Here is a 9875-nt window from a genome sequence, read left to right as displayed (position 1 = left end):
GGCTTCGGCTCTTCCACGGCGGCGGAAGGCAAGACTAGTTTATTTTCAAGGAGAGTGCTTAGATGGTGATAGCACTTATTGGAATATTGAGTCCTGGCTAGTGCTATTTATAACCAAGTCACATTTTTATAATATAGTAAATAGTCTATAATTTCTCTCTCTCCGCCAAGGGGACTAGAGGAAATATATTTAAATCAGATGTAACTTTTGCTTAGGAATCATCTTGTCCACTCAGTAAAGACGTTTATATTAATAATGGGATGGCAAGTGTTTATTCATTCAATCAAGCAATTAAAATATATTTTTCTTGAATTCTTACTGGGAATACCAAGTCTTAGCCTTAAAGATACTCAAAGTCTAGTAGAAGAGACAAAGTAATATCAGTGAAAACCTGAAAGAGAACAAGATTAGAGAAGGTACTATGGAGAAGGGTAGGTTTATAGTAAGCACTATTTATTAGCAGTTACACAGAAATTCTACCGCTGAAGCTTTTGAAAGAGCAGCCTTTGAACAAGAGTCCAAGTAAACCTACAAACCTTACAGTGCTTATTTGCAGTTTTAAACTCTAAGTTTTCTATCGCTTTCCTAAAGCACAGATGCTGAAAAGATTTCAACACCCTTAAATTGAGCTCAATGTCTGCTAACTAATAAATATATACTGAGTGTTGGATACTGTCCTAAGAAGTGGAGATAGTTTTTGACAAAAGACACAGCCTTTTCCTGTGTAGTTAATGGTAAAGCTGAAAAGACAAATCTTAAACTATTTCAAAATAATTAAATCATTTTAACTGCAAAGTGCTGGAGAAGGATACAAGATGCTCTGAAAGTATATAATGTAGAGAATTTATCAGATTTCAATATCCATCTGTTTTTATTTGCAAAAATGAAGACTGTTTAGTTTTTAGAAAAATAAAATTACCAAAATATGAAGATGCTGCACAGTAATCATGAAAGCTGCTGTTATATTTTGGGTAAAAGCCACACACAGGCTATCTATGAACCAATGTTTTATCATTATCAGTAACGACTTCAAGAAGCTAATTTTTGTTTAGTTCTTTAAACTTATCTCTACGTTCAAAACTTTTTTCTAGTTCAAAATCTGTCAAGTAACTTTGGAAATTCTGAACAATTCAGGACTGCATGGGCTTTAACTCATCTGTTGTATTTTCTAAGTGGCTAACAAGTTATCCTTTGATCTCTGGAGGAATTCATCAGTTAGAAGGCAGGGATTAATCACTGGATTTCTATCTGAGTTCCACATTGAAAAACAACATAAATTATTTAAAAAACAACTTATAAATTTTATTGATTTGAAATTGAAGCAAGAAAAATTTCTATACTTTGCCTCAAGATCATATCATAACGTTCTAGGCAACCAAAAACTTTACTATGAAAGAAAAGTTAACTGTTACATTTTAAGAAAACAAAAATAAATTATTTTGAAAAATACCAAAGATAAAAATAAGAGAAAATAAGTTGGAGAACTAAGAGTTTTAAATTAAAGAGATTTTTAAAGTAAAATAATTTAGAACTGTCTCCAAACTAATCTGAATAATTGTGAGAAGTTTGGTAAACACCACTATATGACAACAGGAATCACATAGGGGGACAAGGACAGTCTGTGTTATGGGCAATCAAACATCAAATTTACATTCCTGTCAGTTTGTAACACAAATGCTCCTTTAAAGCTTTAGGTGGAGGCTAGATCACAACATTCCTATAACCATGCCTACTTCTTGTCAAAAACAAAAACTTAAGAAAAAATGTGATTTATCGTTTCCCTTTCCTTAGTTCAATCGTAGAAATAATATATGATTAAATCTTACTGTGAAAGTCAAATATAGGGAGTACTAGTTTCTATAAAAATATGACAGCGTAATTCTTCATCTTCCTACTTTCCTACTTTAATAACATATATATGAACATAAAAATGTATTTACGTATTTATAAGCTACATTTTCATAGATGAGGAGACAGAAATGATCATACATTCCAAATAATAAGTACTAACAAAGGCAAAAACAGACAAACCACCCACAAGGATAGGTCATGAGGAAGAATAAAGTTCAGAAGAGCTGAAGATGGAAGATCTCAGAAGCCTTAAACAAATATCTCCACACAAAAAGAGAAGGCCCTACCTGTGAGGGGCCTGTTTGGAAATTGAACAGAGTAAGATTACTATGAAAGAGCAGAGAGTAAATTCAGAAAGTGCCCAGTGTGTAGAAAATGGAAGAGAAAGCTTGATTTGAAAAGCTTCAGCAAAATGCAACTTCTAAAAGTGAGTCTAATATTTTGAAAGACAAAGAATGTGAAGAAATCTAAGAAGCTCAGAGCAGATGATAGAAATTCTCCTGTACTCATCTAAGCTGTGAGAGCCAAAGAAAAAGTGACAACTGAGAAGGTCCATGTGTTATTACCTTTGCTGAAATGACACAGAAGTAATCCCAGGATATTGATTCTGACATATTTCTCACCCTATCCCCAAAATGCACATTCCTGGAAACTTCTGCTGCTAAATAAGAAAAATTCATCTTCTAAAATATGGATAAGATGAGGGTAAAATAGTGTTCCTCCATACAAAGATTTGAGGTGCAGTGTTTAGTTTGGTTCCATTTTGTTCTGTGTTGTTCGGGTTCAGATCTCTTATATCCTTACTGATTTTTGTTTAAATTAATTATATAATTTAAGAATAGTTGGTATACAATCTTATATTGGTTATATTAGTTTCAGGTGCATACATCTGAATCGTAATATAGTGATTTGACATTTTTTTTACCTTATAATGTGATCACCCCACTAATTCTAGTATCATCTGTCGCCAAAAACATCTGGCCCCCAGCCCTTCCTTTTTTGGTAACCATCCCTTTGGTCTCTTGTTTCAATGAGTTGAGTTTTATTTTGTTTGTTTGTTTGTTTGTTTGTTTTGGCCAAGTAGTTAACTGTTTATTGAAAAAGCTGTATAGAATTCCATAAGAAAATGATGGAGGAAAAAAGCAATGTAATTTTCCTTCACATGAAGGAAACACAAGAAAAAGTATTTTCAAAAAGTTAATGAAAAATTATAACAGTCTGAACATAAAAAAGAACCAAGAAAGAAAGAAGAAAGGAAAGAAGAAGGAAGAAAGGGAGGGAGAGAGGGAGGAAGGAGAGAGAGAGAGAGAGAGAGAGCTGACTAAAATTATAGCTATTTAGAAAAACCAAAGGCAAAAATATAAGAATTCAGAGAAGAAATAAATCCCACTCAGAAATGAAGATTAAACTACAAAGAGCACAGGTGAGAACAGACACCATACTAAAAGGCACAGAAGAATGAGACAAAAAAAGAGAGAGAAAGATTGTAGAGAAAGTCATCTGAGAGATACAGAAGATCTAACATGTGTCTAATTGGTACCCCTTAAGACATGATAAATAAATTGATGCATAATAGAAAAGTGTAAATATTTTAAAGTAGAATGAGAAAACCTGGCTGGGACGAAAGAATACCTGAAGCCAGACTGATACAGATTTTGCTACCATAAGTGGTTCTAAAACAGCAGAATCTTCAGAACGGGCTTTTTGAATTGGTTGTGGGTTTTCTAGAATGTATTCAATAACTTTTTCCAGTAATTAAGAGGTCACTGGTATTCCACGGCATAATGTGGCAATAGAAATATACAAAATAGCACCAGTCGCTCCTCCTAATCAAATATTTATAGAAGGCAAGGTTTTGGGTGACCATGCATTTGCTACCTTAATTTTGGAACATTTTGGTCAAACTAAGGAATATAATGGCATTGACTGATTGCTCCTAATTGTGCTGGGAAAATAGAAAATGAAAAAGATGAACTCAGCGTTTCAAATTCATAGCTCAAGCATACATTTTGCAGTTTAATTGGGGAATAAATTGACTTTTCAATAAATGTAACAGGGTCAATTGGAAGCCATACAGAAAAATTTAATAATACTCTTCCCTATGTCACTGAGATAAGTCACAAAAATGACCATAAATTCTTCCCATCCTTTTAAGTACATCCCTTGTGCCTCTCCTCACATAAGAAGTCTAATTATTTCTCCTCTTGAATCTGATGACTTATTTAACCAAAGAGACATTAACAAATGTGATACAAGCAGAGCCTTAAAAAGCACTTGCCCCTTTTTGTTGCTGGAAACTCAAAAACCATTATGAGAAAAAGCCTGGACTAGCCTATTGGAGGATGAGGTATCATGAGAAGAGCAGCCCCAACTAACCTGATCATCTCAAGCAGCTACAGAATTGTGAGCTAAATGAAAGGGCTGCTGTTTTAAGCTACTACATTATAGGATGGTTTGTTACATTTGTGGTCCCCAAACTTTCTGACACCAGGAACCAGTGCTCCTATGAGAATCTAATGCCTGATGATCTGAGGTGGAGATGAGGTGGTGATGCTAGCGCTGGGGAGTAGCTGCAAATACAGATGAAGCTTCACCCTCTCACCTGTTACTCATCTCCTGCTGTGCAGCCTGGTTCCTAATAGGCCACGGACCTGTACTAGTCTATGGCCCAGGGTTTGGGGACCCCTGTGTTACACAACAAAAGCTAATTGTTACAGTTATATTACACAAAAATTAATTCCTGTTATAAAATATATGCTATGGGGAAGTAATATACAACATGGTGACTACAGTTAATAATACTATATTACGTATTTGAAAGTCGCTAAGGGAGTCGATCTTTAAAGGTCCAATCATAAGAAAAAAAGCTTTGTAACTATGTACGGTGACAGATATTAACTAGATTTATAGTGGTGATCATTTTGCAATATATACAAATATCAAATCATTATGTTGCATGACTAAAACTAATATAATGTTACACATCAATTATACCTCAATTAAAGAAAATAATTCCAGATGGATTGTAGATCTGAAAGTGAACAGGAAATCACCAGACCTTCTCTAGAACAGCATGGTCCAATGGAAATATCTGTGCTAATAAAAATATTCTATATTTACTTTGTCCAGCAGGGTAGCCACTAAACCACCTGTGGCTGTTGAGCACTTGCAATGTGACTACTGTAATGAAGAGAATAAAGTTTTAATTTAATGTAATCTAACTTTAATTAATTTCATTTTGTTTAAATAGTTGTATGTGGCTAATTGCTATATGTAGACAAGGTAGTTCTAAAAGAAAACATATAATTATTCTTATCTTTGGGAACTTTGGATAAGCAAAATCTATAAAGCGGGGGAGAAAACCAGTGGTCATATTGGAAAACATTAATTAACCAGTCCACATAAAAATTAAGATTTTTTATTTAACAGAAGGTGTCACTAAGAATGCAAAGGGACAAATCATAATGTGATAGAATATATTTAAAACACATAGAACTGAAAAAGAACTCAACCAGAAAATATTTTAAAAATCCTAAAAATAAATTAGAAAAAAAAAAATCCAAGAGATAACAACATGAACAGACACTTAAAAAAGAGGATATTCAGAAGTCCAATAAACATCTGTTCTAATTAGACAGGAGGGAAATTAAAACCACTGTGAGGTACCATTAAACATCCACTTAGAAAGGCTAAAATTAAAGAGTTAGCAAGAATGTGAAGCCATTAGAAATCTCATATATTGTTGATGTGAGCATAACATGGTAAAATTACTTTGGAGAACTGTTTAACAATATCTAGTAAGGCTTAAATAAACATAACTCACAACCCAGTAATTCTATTTCTAGGTAAATATAAAGTGTACATATGTACATCAAAAGACATGTATAAGAATGTTCACAGCTCCAATATTTTTAATAGTCAATACTAGAATAACCCAAATATTCAACAGTGGAATGAATACAAGTTGCAAAATAAAATACTAATGTATATGTATAAGTATAGATATTATGCAGTTAAAAAAAAAAGAGGAAGTTGTACATGTACTGAAATAAGATTTTTATGATACATTAGTGCAAGAAAAAAATATATAGGTAATAAAAGGGAAAAATAAGAGCATATGTTTGCTTTTGCTTGATTTGGTATAAAGAACTCTCACGAGATAAACAAGATACTAATTCGATAGGTTGCAAAAGTGAGGATGGAGAAAAGAGTGGGAGCCGATATTCTTAGTGCATACTTTTAATATTGTTTTGATGTTTGAAACATAAAAAATGTGTTATCTACTCAAAAATTAAATTTTAAAAATTAAAATAAATTCAACAATAAAAGAAAATAATTATAATTCCTTCTTTACATTTTCAACTCTAACACTCAGAAATAAAATTATAGTCTGGTGACTATTGTTCCTGATCTTTTTTATGCACTCACATACAGACATACTGTAGTAGTCAGCTATTGCTGCAATAATGCTACATAACAAATGACCTCAAAAATCAGTGGCTCAAAACATTTATTTTTATTGATCAAAAGATTAAGGAGCAACTTGAGCATTTCTGCTTCAGGCCATAGATCAATTTAGGTTTATTGCAAGTGTTTTCTCTCTTGGATCATCAGTGATCTGGACTTGATTTTTCTCATGGCAGATAGCAGACATGTAAGAGACCAGGCAAAACCACACAAGCACGTTTAAAGCTTCTGCTCACAACATGCCCTCTAACATTTCATTACTCACATTACATGGTCAAGCAAGAGAATGGCCAGGAATATTTAAACACGAATAACTATAGGAATTTAGTATATGACAATGTCAGCATATAATGTAAAAAGGGATGTTGATGTATAATTGTCTTACAGATGGAGGGATAACTTGGGAAAAATAAAGTGATCTCCCACACATACATATGTACTTATCAAAATATATAGTTTTGATTTGTTTAAATTTGTTTGATATTTTAATATTATTTTACCAGACATATTGTCTTGAAACTTCTTTTCTTCAAACTTAACAATGTATTCTAAAGTATTTTCCATGATAATATATATAATCTTAGCTCAATATTTTGCCTGCTGCATAATTTCCAGTTATGGCTATAGTTTACATATCTATTCCTTCATTTATGAACATTCAGTTTTCAGTTTTCCACTTCTGCAAACACCAGATGCAATAAATATCTCTATATCTAAGTCTTTATGTACATATGATATTTATCAACATTTACCTGTAAAACATGCACAGAAGGAATAGGAATCACCTGATAACCTCATTTGGAAGGAGATTATAACCTCTTACTATGTTCACATGCAGGGCCTAGAATAGAGAAAGTATTCAGTAAAGAATGAATTAATGTTCAAAAATAGACTAAAATCATAGAATCATAGAAACTTAACAATTGTTTCTCTTTTGCATTATTTATCACCCTTTGCCTTATATACCACTATTATTTCTATCACTACATTTTTAGCTACTGCATCTTACTTATTTTATCAAACAAGCAATGAACCTAAGAAAAATGTTTTAAATTCTTTTCTTGGAAAATTATACTCCTAATCCACTGTATTCTGCTCTATTTTCCTTTTTATTTTCTTTCTTTCATAGCAGTTAGTACCTTTCCCCATACTGCATGATTTAATGTCTATTATTGTGTTTATTATCTATTTCCTCAACTTAAATATAAATTCTACAAGGCCAGGAATTTTTTTTAACCTTTTTTTTCACAGTACATATCCCAAAGGCCTCAATAAGTATGCTTCAAATTAATAAAATCTTTAAAACAAATTTCCTGGTATATTTATAAAATGTGTAAATTCTATATGTAACCCTCAAAATATTGAATGGGATCGATAAATTGGGTTAAATAGCATTTTTAAATCTAGCTTTCCCTCTCCTTGTTTCTGTAATAAAAATAGTCTCAAAAGGTCATTTTCAAATAAACTGAGTTATTATGTTCTATAGAGTATCTTCCAGAATGAAATCATGGACTATACACTTGACAGTTCATGAGAGCTGAAAAGAAAAAATATTCACATGGAACTATGGAATATTTGTCTGCTAAGTAAGAATCATTCAGCACACCTTCTCTATAGCATTAACAAAAGATAAATGGTTCAGTCTTTTTTTTTTCTCACTGAATGCTTTATTTAGGTGGAAGCAGTTATTTTTTTTCCTAAAAAAAAACATACGTCTACAGCCATGCTACTCTGATTAGGTGGAAGCAGTTATTTTTTTTCCTAAAAAAAAAACATACGTCTACGGCCATGCTACCCTGAACGAGCCCAATCCCATCTGATCTCGGAAGCTAAGCAAGGTCGAGCCTGATTAGTACTTGGATGGGAGACCACCTAGGAAAACCAGGTGCTATAGGCATAAAAATTAAAAATAAGGGATTGTAAACTGACAAGGCCCTTGCAATCTGTGAGGTCAACCAAGGGTTGCCTTGCTTAAAAAAATATATACATTTTTATGATAATTCATGTCCCAGAAATTACTCCATTTTATATATCATTTTTAAATCAATAACCATTAGAAAAACTAGCTTGGTATGTCTCAGGAAATGATTAGTTACTTATTAGAATTCACTAAAATTTCCATGTTTGAATTGGGAAAAACCGAACAATTTCTTGTTTAAAAAAACAAGCTTTTATTTATTTGAGAAATTGGCAAACATTTTAACAACAGATTCACCTAAAAAACCACAATATATAAATAATTATGGCATCATTAACAAAAAAAATTCTGTAACCAATGAAAATGTCTTTACTGATGCCTAAATCACAGTATTTTATGACAGAGTCCTTATTGTTCATTTTAAATAAACTTAAAAATCTTTTTGATAATGTCAGAAAATCAAGGTTAATATCTAAAAGCAAACTCTTGATAAGACTTTCCACCAAGACTATCCTACTCCCTCTTTTTTTGATGTTAGCATTTTAAAAATCTTGTTTTTCACTAAGTCATTCAAGTAAAGGCTTCAATAATAACAAACTTAAAATCTTATGATGTCAACTATTAAAGAGAACAACACATTCTCTGTAATTACTTTTAAAACAACATAGACACTTTTCAATTTACAAATCGCATATTTAAAAATTTATTTGTTAAACATTATAGTTGGTATCTGAACATCTCCCCCAAGTGGAATACTTTTAAGTACATACCACTAAAAATACTCTAGCACTCTCTGATGAGAGGAATCATTAATATAATTATAATTAAAGAGAATTTCTCAATAGAACATTTCCAGGATAGATTATGTTTAATATAATTATTCCTAATTTCCATCTTGTCAAAAATAATTCTTTAGAAGAGGTGCTCAAATTATATATTTTAAAAATTTATACAGAATAATAAGTTGGTAGTGCTTTTTAACAGATAATTGAATAGAATACTAACAACCTAGATGTGACCCAATATTACTGAGTAATATTGTAAATGGTTTATTAAGACAAAATAATTATGTGTATTTTTTCTCTGAATTTATTCATCAACTGAAAAACATCAAAGTCCAGGGGCAAATTTCTATGGAATCAATTTGTTTTCCATAAAGTCAAGCTACGATGCCAGAAAATAATGTATATTGAAAAACCTCACCTCTGTATCCAAAGGCTGTGACCTAATTTCTGGGCACCATGCCACATTTCTAGTCATTCAAATAGATGAGTCAGTGCTCTGTGGGCCTTCCACTGGCTAGATCTTTTCAGAGACCAAAACCTCTTCATCTCCTGGCAGACATTCTCAATGATGTCCTCACTTAATGTAAAAGGCAAGCCTCCTTCAACCTGAGGATGAGGACTCAGAGAACAAAGCATTCTCATTCCATTTCATCATTTTATTCCACCTTGGGCTGCTTCCCAATGCACTCACCGCCCACTCTGTATACGATTGGGCAACTACCGTCATTCACAGGTCAATAGATAGATGTCCCTTCTCTCAGTAATAATAATATTTACCTCCCACATAAAAGAGTAAGTCATTCAATTAAGTAAATTTTCCCTTGTGCTTCTTCATTACATAGTCAATAAGCCAA

The 9875-nt window shown here is 32.2% G+C and overlaps 1 pseudogene; it reads left to right on the top strand.

Annotated features, from left to right (window-relative positions):
* The first annotated feature begins 8096 nt into the window (after nt 1-8096).
* On the top strand, nt 8097-8215 carry LOC112483361 (annotated as a pseudogene).
* The last annotated feature ends 1660 nt before the right edge of the window (nt 8216-9875 follow it).

Source organism: Pteropus alecto, unplaced genomic scaffold, assembly GCF_000325575.1.
Source record: "Pteropus alecto unplaced genomic scaffold, ASM32557v1 scaffold24, whole genome shotgun sequence".
Lineage (NCBI taxonomy): Eukaryota > Metazoa > Chordata > Mammalia > Chiroptera > Pteropodidae > Pteropus > Pteropus alecto.
The sequence above is the reverse complement of the archived record's forward strand: the minus strand, read 5'-3'. Positions and strand labels throughout refer to the sequence as shown.